The sequence below is a fragment of the Argiope bruennichi genome, chromosome 2 (assembly GCF_947563725.1).
Source record: "Argiope bruennichi chromosome 2, qqArgBrue1.1, whole genome shotgun sequence".
Lineage (NCBI taxonomy): Eukaryota > Metazoa > Arthropoda > Arachnida > Araneae > Araneidae > Argiope > Argiope bruennichi.
Window position 1 is genome coordinate 67889864 of NC_079152.1, and position 17101 is coordinate 67906964.

Sequence of the window (17101 nt, forward strand, 5' to 3'; positions counted from 1 at the left end):
TTGAATTTTTCGATTCAGATTTCTTCTACACTTTTTATACAAGGAAAGTAAATTACCTTCCCTTCTTAGATTTTTCCTCAAAGCATTTTTTTTTATTTCGCAATGTCTGTAAACTTTCTTTCTACTTTTTAGTGATGAACATTACTAATTTCTCCAAGGAATAGCATAGATTATACTTTTGATGTTTCAAAAGTGCTTGTATTACAAGAAAAATAAAAGTCTTTTTGCCATGAGTTGAAATTAATTTTGCTATCTCTCTCTCTTAGCCTTTGGAATCTTAATGATCTAAAAGAAAAGGTTTCTACGTTAATCGTTTATCCTAAGTTTTTAAATAGATTTTCAACTACCTGAAACATTTTTATGGACTGTGCTAATAAAGCTGTGAAGATTCAAGATGTTCTAATTTATTTTTATAAAAGGAAAAAAAAGAGGTAATATTAGACAAAGAAAAAATGAAGATTTTTAATTGTCTTTTACTTGAGAATAAAATTTATTTATGTTTGTCCCATATTTTTTTTAAGATGCAGAAAATAATTCTATATCCATTTATAAGAATTGAATTGTTTGTAAAATAAATAATAGAAATTGTCTATTAGAATGCATTTAACTTCTGAAGCAACGAATTTTTTAATAACCGTTTTAGAAAGAAGTTGCTTTATCTGTCAAACAAAGAATTATTATAAATATCAGTATTTTATTGCAAGATTTGACTATGTAATTTATTTAGATTTTTAGCAGGAGCCATGTTCTATGCTGAATTTGAAACAAAATTTATTTGCAACCATCTTCTTAGAAATCCAGTTCTGAAATACCAGTACACATCGGTCATGAAACTGAATCGCATCAGAGGTCCAGGCATCTGTTTGTTGGGATAAGAAAATGAGTTAAATTCTTCTGATCAGCTAAAAAAATGATTAATGACTTAGTTATTTTAAATCTTCCTTTAATTGAAAAATTAATCGCAATATGTTTTTAAGGTCCTTTTGTTTCAGAACTTCATGAGCGTTTATCCGAGTTATAAAGGGAAATAAATAAATTGTGTATATTACAAATAGGTAAAATTACTAGTTGCCTTTGAGGGAAAAAAAGTAGTCAACATCTAAACTTCGGAAATAACGCATCGTTAGGAAAATTGTTTATGTATATATTGTGTTTTATCTGATTGTTTGTGACTGTGGCTCATTTGATCGTAAATATAATTATATTTGAGCTAGATGGTGCCCACCATTATTAAATCACTCATTCACAAATTTGGTTTCCATGCTTGGAATGGAACCTGGGATTCGAATCCCGTCGCGAACACCAAATTTCTAATTGAATGATTTAAGAATGCCAGACGGCGTCTAGCACAAATAAAATAATATTTAAGATATAATGAGAGAAAATCACAAACAATCAGACAAAATAAAATATGTACATAAACAATTTAAACAAATCTTAACGATGCGCCATTTCCGACGACTAGAGATTGAATACTTGTCGCCGATAAACAAGTATTTGTAACAAGTATCATTTACAAGATAAGTTAATAACTTTCACGAAATTGTTGAAGTATCTGGCGATTGTGCTTTGCATAGATTTATATTTTAATAATTAAAAAAAATTTAAAACATTTTTTTTACTTTTTCTCAATTAATGGTCCAATTCTATGTGTAAATATGTATTTAAAACATATTTCTTTTACAGGCGAACAGCCATAAAACTAATATAGATTTATTAAAACGGCGGGAGAAATGCAATTTGGCGAAAAATTTCATAGTTAGAGTTCCTATCTCAAGCGTAATACAATATACATGAAGAAAGAGAACTGCAAACAGTAGAGAATCATCGATTCAATATAACTAAAATAAATTGTGTTCATTAAAATCAGGAGATATAACTATAAATTGCAATTGTTTGGCAACAAGTGTGACGACAGAAAATACGGAAGATAAGAGCACTGAAGAAACATCCTGTTTTTAAATCCATTCATTTTTTATCAGCTCTGTTTCTGTTCTCTATACAAATCTGGACAGTATATTTTACCCTCTGTGTTGCAAATCTCTTTATAGCAGCATTTTACCAATAGCCAGAATAATAATTTTGCCAGAGGATCTGCATGTAAATATTTTAAATATTAATTCAAATAAATGTTAAGTGTAATGATATCAGGTGAGCTTGTAGAAAATTCTATGAATACATTTTCTCTTATTATTGTTGTTGAAATGTCTTCCAGAGTCAAAGTATTATAAACTCCCGTCTAATTAATGTCAGTGTTAATTTTGAAATCACGATTCTACGAATCGGTTGTTATCGGCTACTGCTTTTTCGTACATTAATCCCATCGTGCTAAACTCATTATCATAGAGAAAATTTTTCATAATGACGGATTTTAACTCACCGCCTTAGGGATCTTACTTCCTTCCCATAGTGTCTGCTTAATAAGATGGCACTCTGTGGCTCTTTGCATATCAGAAGAATTCCCTGTGATTTGCATACTAGAAGTGAAAAGTGTATAAAAACGATTTCATAAATTGCTCTTTAAACTTAAATTAGGTTGAAGTTCGTTAACTGAAATATGGCATCAAGAATATAGTAGCCTCTTTTTTATATGAAATGATTTCATTATTGTCACACTCTAGTGCAAATAGACAATAATAAATGGAATTTGATCATTGTGAAATTTCCCACAACTGTAGATTTAAAAATAATTTCTTGGATTTAAGAATGTTAAATTAAACTTTGGAAAAATGATTTTATAACTTTTCTTAAAATACTATAATTAAAATAAACATTTGATGAATAAAGACATCCTTTTTGATGAATAATTTATAACAGGTTCTAAGATTTGCCAAAGAAATCATAAATCAAAACGCCGTTTTCTTTGAAAGAAACAATATTGATTTTTTAGTACTTTCAACAAAGAATATTTAAATTTATTTTATGTAATATGAATATATGCTAAAACCTTTTCCCCAAAAATGCCTCTCGTTAAATATTTTGACTTTGTACCTTCTTTTAAAGCCAGAAAATATTTGATAATGAGAGAAAACTTCTTCTTTCCTTTGTCATTTGGACTTGATGCATCTGTATCAGTAAAAAGATTAAAAAATGATAAACTTTGTTTTTATTTGGTATGAATTTAAAGAATTTTTGGACGAATGTTTTAAAGAATACTTTGTTTACATTTCTCATTTTCAAAGGCAACGTGATGGATCTTGAGGTTTAACGGATTAATGAAACGTTTATAAGAAGTGCAAGATTTTTTTAAAAAAATATTCTTACTTCATCTTATTTTTAAAAAAGAATCGTTTGAATACAATGAAAATTCGTATTCGGGACAATCGATTTCCTTTTAAAGTCAAAACTAATCAAAAAAGAAATTTAGTTTTTTCTTAACTTGATCATTCATTAAAATAATCAAATTTTAAATATCAAACGAATTAACTTTAAAAAAGAAAGTAGTTACTCACTTGAAAGATATTATAACTATATACTCAATGCAATCGTTTCAAAATTTTTCTTTAGTAAGGTATTGAAATATAAGCAATAGTTAATCATAATTGTTTATTCGGAAATATTTATTTTAAGTACAGTTTAGGCAGAAATTTGATGAAATACAAATCAACAGTTCTAACTTTAGTAACAAATTGTATTGATCTGTAATAAATTGTATTGATTTAGTAAATAAATCTTTAAAGAAAAGAAATTAAAATTTTGGCATGACTTAAAAAATTCTGAATAAACAAACTAGGAGTGATCATTTATACGAATTTATGTAAATACTTGTTAATCAAAGACGTATAAAAATATTTTCATGATTTTTAAGGATTCAACGGCAAATTTTACAGTACTATGAGTTATAAGCAAAGCAAAGAAAACTCGACTTTGAGAATGGTGCAATACATCTATAACATATTTTATTTAAGGAAATATAATATTGTCACGTAGGTCCTTTAGTGTGGAACTCAATGCCACACACAAGAAGTAGAGCTAAACCAATTTATTAACTCAACTCTGAACTGAGAACACAGTGACTGATAAATCTTCTGCTTTTATACTAGCAGGGAAAGTTTCAGAATACTTTTCTGGAGACAGCAAGAAAAGTCCAGAACACTTGTCTGGTAAACTAAAGAAATGTCCAGAATCTTCTGGAACATTATATAAATTGAAACATAAAATCAAGGAATTAAATATTTATACAAACTGTGAATCTCATTGTCTCTAGCTGGATTCGAACTTACAATCTCTTGATTATGAGATCAGTGCTATGACCATTCGGCCATGGAGAGATGACTTCCTTTTTTCAATGCGGCAATATAAAATTAAGCTTTCAAAATCTTTTCACAAATTCAATAAAATTAAAGCGATAGATAATTTTTTTATCAGATAAAGATATAAAATATAAACATAAAACACATACAATGTTACTCAAGAGATTTATTACCGTTTTGGAATTCCGTGGTTTTCAAGGTCATATAACTATCAGAGAAATACTTAAATTGAGGAATATAAATTTTGCCTTAATTATTTGTTAAAATTTTACCTATTTATATTTTTAAATTCCTTATTACTCTTAAATACTGATATGTACAATAAGTTTAATAGATAGCTGCTATAATATTGAACATAAGACAATTTAAATATAAATAACGTTTCAAAGATATAAATATTTTCAAAACATTGAATTTACATGTATTTTTTTCTTTATTTGTTTATTTTCAAAGTTTAATTATCTTTGTTTAATTTATTTAATAACTTGTTTTTATATTAGTTTAAATGAAAAAGTTGTCAAATTTTCTAGATGAAACACGCATAAAAAATCAATTCAAATAAGATTCCAAAAGAAACTTATTGAAGCTCGCTTAGATAGCGCTTATGATCTGGATGAATTATTTGTTTCGATATAATAAATACGTGAGTGTATTTGGGTCCCCTTCGTTTTCTTCAAAGACTTATCTATTGATGATAAAAGAAAAAAAAAAGAGCGAAAATCTTAGAGACGGAATATAATTAAAAAATTCTATTTGCCATAAAATATATCGGTTAATTAATAAATCTCTTCAAGAAATGTTATTATAGTAATAATTTGTATTCACATTAGTAACAGAAAGCACATATTCTTTATTTTCTGGCTCAAAAAATATTTAAACGTAGAAGACAAATTATTTTTCTCATTAACATTATTATTTATTCTCATTAACATTATTATTTATTCTCATTAACGTGTTTTCCTTGATTTAAACAAATCCCCTATAAAGAGTTAAGCAAATTTTTTTGAATACAACCATTGTTTACATTGTTCCAAATTTGATTACAAGTCATCCATTTTTAATATGTGTCTTTTTTATTCCTACATCTATTGAATTTTTGATGCAAATACTTTATTAAGCAAAGAAAAAAATATTTTTTCCATCTCTACGAATTTTTCATACTATTTTCTGTCTTCAAAATTATCAAAATAATGGCCGGTTTAAATAAATTGTATTTCAGTGTCAGTTTATTTTAGCAGCATTAAAATGCGTTAATTTCTTTAGAGATATAACGACGATTAAGTGGACCTCCTATTAAAAAAATCGTTGTAAAATTTTTCTACGATCTAAATGGAACAAACTTTTCTTATATCGTCAAAATAGCCATAATTATCTTCACTTCAGGAAACTTCTAAAACTATCTTCAGTTTATTCCAAGGGAATTAAAAAGATCTAGTTCTGAAAGAAACGATATTATAAAATTTTGATGCAGATTTTAATAATTAATCACTTTCTTCTGTGAAATATAAGCTCTTTAATTATCGCGTTTATGTTCTCATTAAACCTAAAAAATGCCCTTTCTGTATAGAGTATATTTCTCTCCTTTCACAAGAGAAAAATTTGAAAGTCACTTTTTTGACAACTTTCCTCATCATAAATATTTAAATTCCTTAATGAGGAAGAATATCATTGAATACATTAAGGAATCCAGAAAAAAATAATGTATTATTTTAAATTACTTAAAGAAACGGGAAAAGAACTCATTTTCATGCATAATAACATCAAAATAGCATTTTTACAAAATAATGCATAGAGCTTTTGTACCTATATACGTTACACATTTTTCAGTGATTATATCTTTCTCAAGCAAGCAACTGATATCAATGCCGAACTAATAGAGGCATTATGTAATGCAAGTTTAAAATTGGTCTGTCTTTTCCAAAGAAAGATATTTTTATTGATTTTAATTTAATATCTATATTAGCGGTTTTTAAGTAAAAAAATATGTCTTTGCAAATCTAGATAATAAAACAATTAATTGCAAATCACTTTAAAAAGATTTTGTTCAGTACCAGGAAAATAAAAAAAATAGATGAAAAGAAATTTCAAACAGAATTGTAAAAGATACTTATATAACTTCTTTAATAATATTCAAACATTCATAATTTACTAAGAATATTGACTTGTAGATTATTCAGTCAATCGAAAAACAAATTGGATTTTTAAAATCGGACTCAGACAATTGAAAAACTAATTGTACTTTCAATTGGACTTAAGCAGTTGAGGAACTGATATGCAATAAAATTAGAAAATATGAAAAAAATTCCTTAAGAGTTATGTTCTAAAATTTAAACAATGCTTGATTTTAATTTGATGTGTGCTAATATGAATGGAAATGTAAATACAGAATAAAAGTAGCATAAAAATATGCAAAAAATCTCTAGACCTTTTGGGCTCTAAAGTGAGAAGCTACCAGGCAGTTATACGTTTTGGCAATTTGATTATTCAACCCTAACTGATAGAGAAAGCAAAAAGCAAACTGTATAACGGGAAACTATGATAAAGAGTAAGGACCTATTCGATGAAGTAGAGAGTAAAGAGGACCGTTCAATGACAAACAGACATACTTCATTTAGAAATCATTAATATTCTAGCAGCACCTAAATAGATGCTGTTTTACAAAAATGTTCAGATTTTTTTTATATTTATAATTTTAGACGCTTCATAGTGGTGGCACATGGAAAATTAAATAAATATGCTTAATTAGATTTTTCAAACCGTTTTCATAAGAGGAAATATGTTTCAGTTAGTCAGCACTGGATTATGTTTAAACTAACTTATATCTCATTGTCTTATATAATTATTTCTTTCTTAAATGCAATAAATAATTTAAGTAAAAATTATTTCTTTCTTTTTTTTTCTTTACTGGATTTTACCATATTGCAAGAGAAAATGAAGAACCGCTGAAAGTAAATTAATCAAAGAAACAATGAAAAAGAAATCTGCAAATCCTGCCAAATACAATTCTTAATTATTAAGGAGGTTAGATAGGATACAATCTGTTCGACCTAGGAAAAGAAACCAAGCAAAAAAGAAATAAGAAATGTATCATTTATTTCCCCCTTCTTTTTCTGCCAAGTTAGCATTCTATGTAACTTGGAACCTTAGCCCAAAGCAAGCCAAAGCCGCCTTTATACGTGCATACAGTATCATTTTGGAGATATCGTTCCGAGATTGCAAACGCAACCAGACTAACATCTCATTATCCTTGGCAAAAGAAAGTTCTTATTGACAGAAATAAGGGCGGAAAAGCTTTCTTTTCATTTTCGTATGGAACCCTATTCATCGGGGAAGAATGTTTGCAGAAAGCAAAAATGTTAAAGAAAAAGAAATTCTGAAGACTATGAAACGCCTTCTACTTCTGGATATTCTGCTTAGGACTTTTGTGTTATATACCTTGTTTTATCTCCAACTGAATTCCATTTAATATTCTCCGAAAAGGGTCAACTTAATGGGTCAACAAAATGTCCAATTCTACAAGCCAATTATTATCAATAAATGTCATGCAATAATAAATGCAATTCATAAATTATTAATATAGCAGTCTTTTTGTTGAAATAAATTAAATATTGATCGAAATAACTCATTTAAAAATGATTCAACTTAAAATTATAATACTTGTAATTACCAAAATCCAACAAAAATATGTTGCCATTATTCAACCAATCTTTAAAATAGTTATTAAATATCAAAATAGTTAAACATTTATTAAAGGATTAACTAATAACTTTTATATTATAAGTAAAAACATATTTAATCAATGCAAATAATAAATTTAACTAAAGGATAAAAATAAGTATTTTATCCATTTTACTAGATTCATTAAGCATTCAAATCAGTTGGAAACCTTTTGTTTTACATGACTCTGAAGAGAACGTGTTGGATGTTTAGTTTATTTATATTAACATTACGTCTTAAAGCAACACGAGCGCTATTTTCGGACGGACCTCACAATTTTCTACCGCTGTGAGAAGAAGAAGAAGGCACCTGAGCTGTCACAGCCCTCTCCACACCAATGGGAGGACGTTTGGCCTGGAAGGTTTTAACGGGTACCAGGTCCACTTACACGACGTCTCTTCAGTGGAATCGCATATTTGACCTGAAACCCTCCAGTTCCGAGACCGACTTTAGCACCAGGCCACCGCGACCCGGAGAACGTGTTGGAAGTTAAGCATCATGATCTATGAATTGAAACTAATTTTGATAAAGAAGAAAATGTAAACTATTCAGTACTTATTAAGGGGGCCTGGGACACAAAAATCGTCAAATTTTCGATTTTTTTTTTAGCTGAAAAACTTCTGAATGCTTTTCTGCTTAAAATAACATTTAAATCATGTTTCTGTCTTAATTAGAACGAGAGATATCATAATTTTCGTTGACCACTGCTTTGAAATTCCAACTGTCAAAAAGGCGTTGCCATGGCAACTTCATCTCTTTAAATGTAAACATACATTTCCCGGCACTGTTTTAGCTTAATTTTTGATTTTTTTTGAAATAAATTTTTAAAGAATTTATTTTAAATCCTAGATTTAGTTTGTATGCAACTCAACTCCTTCAATAATGAAGTGAAACGAAGAGATTCAGTGTTTATTAGAACCTCTGTGTTTACATTTCATGAGACAACATGCTTTTTAATTTTCTGCTCTAAAGTTTGTTTTCTTAATTGTAAATGTAAAATTAAATTAAAATAAACACTTGTGAGGAAGGGAGGCGTCTCTTATGCATCTGGAAGCTTTTAAATGTATTTAAATAGTTTTAATTCTTATAAATTTTATTTTTAAACTTTAAACGAATTTTTAACCATGTTGCGTTTTTTCATTATTTGTTATGATTATATAAAGATAGAGGTCTGAAATTTGAAACACATACTTTTCAAACTGTTTGCCTTAATTTTGATTCAGCAAATGAAAAAAAAATTACTTTTCAAGATATGATTTTTTTTTTTAAAAGTACCCAAGATTTTTTCAAAATTTTCATTCAAATTTTTTTAATTTTTTTTAAATTAATATTTTTTAAATTGGCGAATCAAAATGAAAGAATATATATTTGTGTTTGATTTAATGAAAAAATTTTGAAAATTGATCAGAAATATTTTGAGTTATATCGATTTAAAACAACGTCACTTTTTTTAAAAAAAATTTTCAAAACTTTTGTGTTGTGATTTTGCTTATTAATAAGATGGTTGATCAGTACAAAAAATTTCAAAATTTTAAATTAATTAATAAAATTTTTTTCAAAATGTGTCCCGGACCCCCTTAAAGTCCAAATATTTCTTCAAGACTATTTCTCCATTTCTTTCAACTCAAATTGAATTAAATGCACTAATTTTTCTGCAGATAACTGCTGACGCATCAAAGTCGAATAATTAATTATATGTGATGATAATTATAATTGTGTGTTTGTAGACATTTTCACACACACACACACAAATATTGTTTGTTATTTAATTCCTTCAAAAAAACTAAATTCAGTAAACTCAAAATTCAATACATTCATTCTGACTTTAATGTTCTCGAAATTCAATATAATATTTGTTAAAGTAATATAACATTTGAAATTTTCACGAGAATTTGGAATAATTGATGATAAATTCATTCAGAATTTAATATTACAGTGATATTGATTAAAGATTACTTGATTCGTTTCTCAAACTCGAAATTTCACATCAATAAAAAAATAATCATCTTTAGTACCAATGCATTACTAATGCAATTTTCTTTCAACCCATTCGCACGTATAAAATTACCAGCATTTGAAATTTTTTGGTTACAAATCTACTCTTTTTAATTTTATGCATGTTCCTTAATTCTGATTTTTGTATAAACCAAGGTTTTACCGTTTCCCTCAAGGTTGAAATGAACTTTTAACTGCTTCATTGGGCAATCCATGAAAATGGTGCACATCTTGCTTCCGTTTCGTGTAAAAATGATATCATTTTTGCGAAAAACTGTTCTCTTTATAATTAGTTGTCCTGCATTAATCAATAGACATTATAACCATACAAATACTATTTTGCAACTTTCATTTACTGGAATGAAGAAACTTTTTATGTAATAAATTCATTTTTATGATTGTTGCTCACAAGCATCGTTTTCATTTTATGATGAAATAGATACTCATATAATCAAATATGCCTCCACTCTCAGCGTTTTCACTTATTTCACCACATCTGAATATGCCTGAGAAAGAAATTGAAATGACCAGAAGTATTCTTCTTGTGTTGACTAGTGGTAAAAAGTGAAGAGTTAAAAAGGGGTTAGTAGCAGAATCATTTTCGTTTAGGTAAACATTTATAATTTTGTAAGAATCATACCATTCATGATTCATTTTGTATCGTATTTCTTTGTCTGGTGAAATGCAGTCGATATTTTTTTAGAGAAGATCCATTTCATAAGGTAATAACTCATTGGATGTTATTTAGTGCAAATGGTTTTAAAAAATAGGAATGGAAATGTTTAAATATTTTAAAATTTCCCAATATTGAAAGGTCCCTGCTGAACTGAGAACTTTTCGAGATTTCATCTCTCTTTTATTAAGAGCAAATAATTAATTGTCCAATTATTTCTTCCAAGTATCCTTTATATCCAAGTATTTCTTTATTAGAAATGCTTACCCAGATGGGCTTGGAGAATGATGAGATTTTCTAAGAATTCCCAAATGATGTTCGAATATACATCTGCTTAATAATCATCAATTAAAAGGGTTTCTATTTTGTATATCAAACCTTTAGAATGTGGAATAGCATAGCAGTTTTTGAGGGTGAAGGTAGGGATTTTTTTCTGTCTTTAAAAGAGATATTCGGGGGTGCCAGTATTCTGAAGTATGAGATCGAATGGTCTTGAAGAACATATGATTAAACAAATTCCAATACCTTTTAAATTCCACTTTGAACGTTACTAAATCATTCTAGTTTTTGTTAAATTAATTTTGTTTGAAAGGTTTTATTGTACAGTTGCATTATTTACATAATTTATTAGCCATTTTTTTATATTTTAGTCCAAATTGCTAAATAGATGTTCTTCAAATGTTACTCATAATTATCTAAATATTCATAGTATTTGTTGCATAAGTATGAGGAAGAATTTTAGAGAATGTTTTGTGAAAATCAAAAATTATAAATTTTACTTTTAGATAAAATATACGTTTCATAATATTGTCCAAGCAAACAACATGTTTGCGCACGTGATTTGATTAATAAACGTAATTTAAAATAAATAAAGAATTGAAAAAAGAAGTATTTAAATAAGTTTTATTTTATCCAATGGACATTAAAATTATTACATTAGCAGCATGAATATTTTGAATCTGTCTTTCAGTTAAAAACAGTTCAAATCTTGACTTCTTGGTTTATACGGAGAATGCATAACAAAATTCATATTTTGCAAAATTTTTGTGTTCATATTTCAAGCTATAAATTAATATTTATGTTAAAACTCTCAATATTTAACTTCATTTTCTGAAAATTACTTATAATTTATTGACAAATATAATTAAATCAAATAGATTTCTACGTTTTAATTAAAAATTTCAGATAAATTTGATTAATGTAATATTTCATATAAAAGAATCCATTTAATCTCTCTCTCTCACTCACACACACACACACACACACACACACACACACACACAAACAAACAAAGGTTTATTTAAATTAAATTTTTTTTTTTTTATTCTTGAATTTCAAGGAAAATAATATTGAAAATAAAAAAAAATCACTAAAGAGGAAATATTCGTTACTTATAAGGATAATTTAAAAGTTATTAAAAAAATTCAAATTTGAAAAGGAATTTACTTTAAATCACTATAGAGCTGGCATTCTGAAAAATATGAAATCACTGTTATAAATGTTGATCCTGTTAAAATATTCTTTTAAAATGTGAATGTGATATTATTAGATCCTTTTCGAAAGGTAAAGTAAGCTTTTTTTCTCCGTGATTAATCCTTCTATCAATTCAATTATTTGATTTCCTTTGCTTTTGCTTCTTTTTAAAGCATATTTTGCACAAATATGCAATATGTAAAATTATAACTATATGTAGTGTGAATTATTTGAAGTATGTAAAATTAGTTTTTTAATTATGTATTATAAAGAAATTTATTTTACTGAAAAAAAAAGATAAAAATACACTTGAAATTTAATTTGGGTTTAGATGGAATTGTCAACATTGCGGTTAAGTGATTTCACCAATGATGAGCAATATATATCATTTTCCGCACAATAAAGGCAAACCAAACTGAATCTATTTTTTCCTTATTTTGCATTAAATAAGGGAATTAATGTTTTTGCTGGTATTATTTTAGACGATTTATTTTGGGAAAATTTAATTTGTTCTTAAATTCATTTGGAAAGACATAAGCTTTAAAATGTAAAATGAGAGTCGAATGCATTTTGCACAGTTCCACGGACGAATGATTAAGTCTCTCTGATGTCCATATTTAATAGAGCTTCCTAAAACTCCTTTCAAGTTCTCCACAGAATTTCATAGAAAAAAAAATATTTTTCCATTCTTCTAGAATAATTGAATTTTTCGATTTACTCTTGAATTCTTTCGCAGCAAAATAAATTGCTATTTCCTAACTTTCTCCGTAACCTATTTCTTTTATTTCACTGTGTCTCCAAACTTACCTTTTTGCAAAACTAACAACTCAGTATTTTAGGAATGGTCTCTGGGTATGTTATTTAATATTTCACTTTTAATAGAAGGTTTTTCATTTTTTGCTAGACTAAAAAAATGGTTCACATTTTTAATTCCTTGAAGCTTAATGATTTAAAACCAGACAGATTTCTCGTTACTCCATATGGTGAAAAAGTTCTAATTTCTAATCGTTTGAAATATTTTGAAAGATTTCTAAGAAACTAAAAATGTAGTGTAAATGAATAATTATTATTTTTTTTAATAATCCTTTATTAAGCGAAAAAATATATCTTGAATTAGTTTCTAAATTTCTACTTATATATTTGTTAAAGAGATTTTACCATTTGTAAAAGTGAAAATGATGGTATTAAAAAGAGTGATAAACAAGTAATAAGTTTAAACTGTATTCTACTGTAAGTGTATTATTATACAGTGATTTAAATTGTAAATCTATACCATAATTCGAATACACTTTTCTACTACAGTTTAGAGACATTAAAGGAAACTTATTAAATTAGATAGATTATTCGAATCACAGGTGTAAATCATGTTAGTGAAGTTGATGAAGGTGAAGAAATACACAATATTTGATCTAGTTATGCTTAATTTTTGGTCATCATATAAATCGGAAAAAAAATAGTTTACCATAGAATTTTCATTTTACGAATTTACTAATTCCTCTTCCAAATGGGACTTTTTAAATTTGATATAAAAATATTTACACAATCTTAAACCGAAATACTATTTATATTATGTTAGATGTTTTCTATTTAGTTCTTTCTATGGTACATATTTCTTTTATAAATTATAGTTTGGAATGATATTTATTCTCTCTTTGCTGCAAAAAATGTTACAAATAAGAAAGAAATAAATTCAAAACTCAATTTAAGGCAATAAAAAATTCAATACAAATAGAAAATACATAAGACGCTAAAATAAGAAATTTGTATTCTAAATTTAAGTAATTTCAGAAGCATCAAACTGCTATTTCTAATAACTTATTTTAAAATATGTATGTATTTATTTATTTAAAAGAATAGTTCGAACTTATTGTTTAACACTTTTCTCATAAATAACTAACATCAGATAATTGAAAATTATTGTCTTAATTGTTCTTTTAAAAATGAAATTGATATCAGGACTCTCTAAGACGAAAAAATATTTTTTTTTTAATTTTCTAGTATATATATATATATATATATGCATGTATATATATATATATATATATATATATATATATATATATATATATATATATATATGCATGTTCTTCTGCAAAAGAATATATGTGTAATCAATAAAATTTAAATCCAAGGATTTTCGTGGAAATTTAAGTTTTAACTTTGACAAAATCCAAACATTTTTTTTTCAATATGTTAGTAATTCTCTCTGTTGGTACATCTGATAATCCAATCAAAGCTACAACGGCCTCAGTACATCAAATTAAAAGCATTTTCCTTTCACGAAAGATAAAAATCTGTGCAAAATATTAGAATAAACACATCTAAGCGAAGAATGTCTTTTCCGGATTGCATACTTGATATCCAACCCTATATTATGATTATGAACATCATAATGATTATGAATTCTATGAAAGGAAATAATGATTACGAACTTCATAATGATTATGAATTCTATGAAAGGAAGAGAACATAATCAATTACATAAATAGCAGAAAAACGATTACTTGCGTCAGGTTTACTTCACAAATTCAATAAGCTTTCTCTTTTAAGTTAGGGCGTATCTTCATAAACACGAATAATTATAACATGAACTTTTTCTCCATTTCCAACTAAATACAAAGAAAGTTATCTAAATAATTATTTTGTATTCATATTAAAATATTATGCAACGTGTAATTGTCTCTCAGTCAAGTAATGAGGACTCGCATTAGTGGACAGTTGGGGGGGGGGAATCTTGTCTGTAATGATACCTCTCCTCTCATGCCAAAAAAAAAAATATATCTTGAGAGAAATTTTCAGCCAGAAAAATTTTTTAGGAGTTTCTTTGTATTGAAAATTTTTCTTTATTTCATCAGATATATTATGGTATTTATTTTACGCACATGAATTGACTGACTTTTGGATTTTGTTATGTATAATTGGCTGGCCTCAATGTCAGCTAAATTTCTACGGTTAGAGGATTGGTCTATGCAGTGGTCAATTGCAGTGCAGCAGATTAATAGATTTAATCAGCGTTAGTCGTCACCCCGGCACTTTCTTGAAAAAGGACGATCACCAAGCATCAATTTTTTGATCTGATAGAAATTTTGATCAAATTGTGGTTCATTTGCGACGCATTCTCTTTAGTCTATAAAATTTTTCTACCACTCAATATTGTCGTTTGATAAGATTTTTTAAAAGCTCTTTTGGAACGTTTCAAATGCTTTTATTCGAGATATTTCAATATGATTGCTCAGTAATATTCGATGTTTTGGAAAAATCAAAATTGAATTTCCTTAAGAATAAATTTATCTTTAAACAATTAAATATAATAAATGTTTCCAAAGGTTAACCAAAATTGTAAAAATATTGAAAGCGCTTAAAATATTTTTTAAGGTATTGATTAAACATTTAAAAAATTTTCACAGAAATTGATAACATTAGAGAAAATATTTTTTAATCCATTAATCCATTTTGTAATGTAATATTTTAGTCAGTTCTCGGCTAAAAACTTTGATATTTCATTTTATTTTTATTTCAAATTATAAATAGAATTTCAAATCATTCGCTCAATGATCGCATTCTTACCTTGAAAAGTATAGAAATGCCAAGTTTCATGGTTTTAAATTATAGGCACAGGCACTGAACAGTATAGTAGACCTCTCTACACGCTACAGAATAGGTCTATGCCACACACATACACATTTTCCTTCACTGTGAGTAAAGCTAAAGATTTTATATATATAAACTATTTTTGTTTGAATTTGAATGGTATATTTCTATAAGAAGAAATGGAAGATATTCGTGATATAAAATATGTCTCGTCATTTACAAAAGCAATGCTTTTTATCCTTATAATGTTGCATTATAATTTTGTTACAATTAAACGATTCACATTGCAGATATCTTTTGTTGAAGCTGCATTTCAAAATAATATTTTAAGGAATCTTCACAATATAGTCAATTTTTAATCGAAATAGCACAAATAACTATTTTTTTTAATTCATAAAAAGTTTTGCTCTCTAAAAATTTCGCCGTTTCAAGCACGCAAGCAAACCAAACTTGCAAGCTGTTACCATTGCGTTTAATAAATTCCCTACAATTTTGTGTTTACATAAATTTTTATAGGTACAAATTTTTACTAATGATGGTTTCTTAATTTGAAAATAAAGTAATACTTCTCCCAAAGAATTGGTATCGAATTAGTGAAAGATATCTTTGAACTCACCCGGTAAATTTTTAATTAAAAAATCAACAAATAAAGACAGATTGTTCTTTCTTTATTCAAAATTAAGAAAATTGTTCGAATATAATCTAGTTTTGTTTCCATTTTTTTTAACTTTTCGGGAAAAGTGACTAATATTTTAAATTTTCTCAAAATTCAGTAATTTAAATCCGAGATGCAAAAAAATTCTTTAGAACAAAATAGTTGATCTTTTCGATGGTGAAAAGATTTTTAAAATCGTTAATTTGTTATTAATTAGTTAATAAGCATTAAAAATTATTAGAAGCGTTACTATTTTCAAATGTGTGAGGTAAAACGTTCTTAAACAACACCGTCGTTTAAATAAAAATTTTCCACAGTAAATTTTAAAATTATAGCTTTGATGAGCATTAAATATCAATTACTATTAGCTATGTGCCAAATTTCAGAGTTGCAAGTGTGGTTGCGTTTGCTTGGGCACCGCAAAAAAAAAAAAAAAAAAAAAATACAAATACCGCAGTTTTTTTCTCTGAAATAGAGACATGTTGGCTTTTATTTTTTATATTTTGCTTTTTATATAAAATTACATTTTAGAGCATATTTTATCCAATTTTTGTTTTTTCCCTTGTTAAATGGGTATTTAATAGATAAACCAAAGTATTAGCAATACTTTTTAGAATAATTCTGAAGAAGTTTTCAGATTATTATTATTATTCATAAATTCTTCATTTATAATATGTATTCGTTGCACAAATGAATTCTTGTTATTGAAACTTTTTTGTAGTAGTGTATTTATTCTGTCAAGAT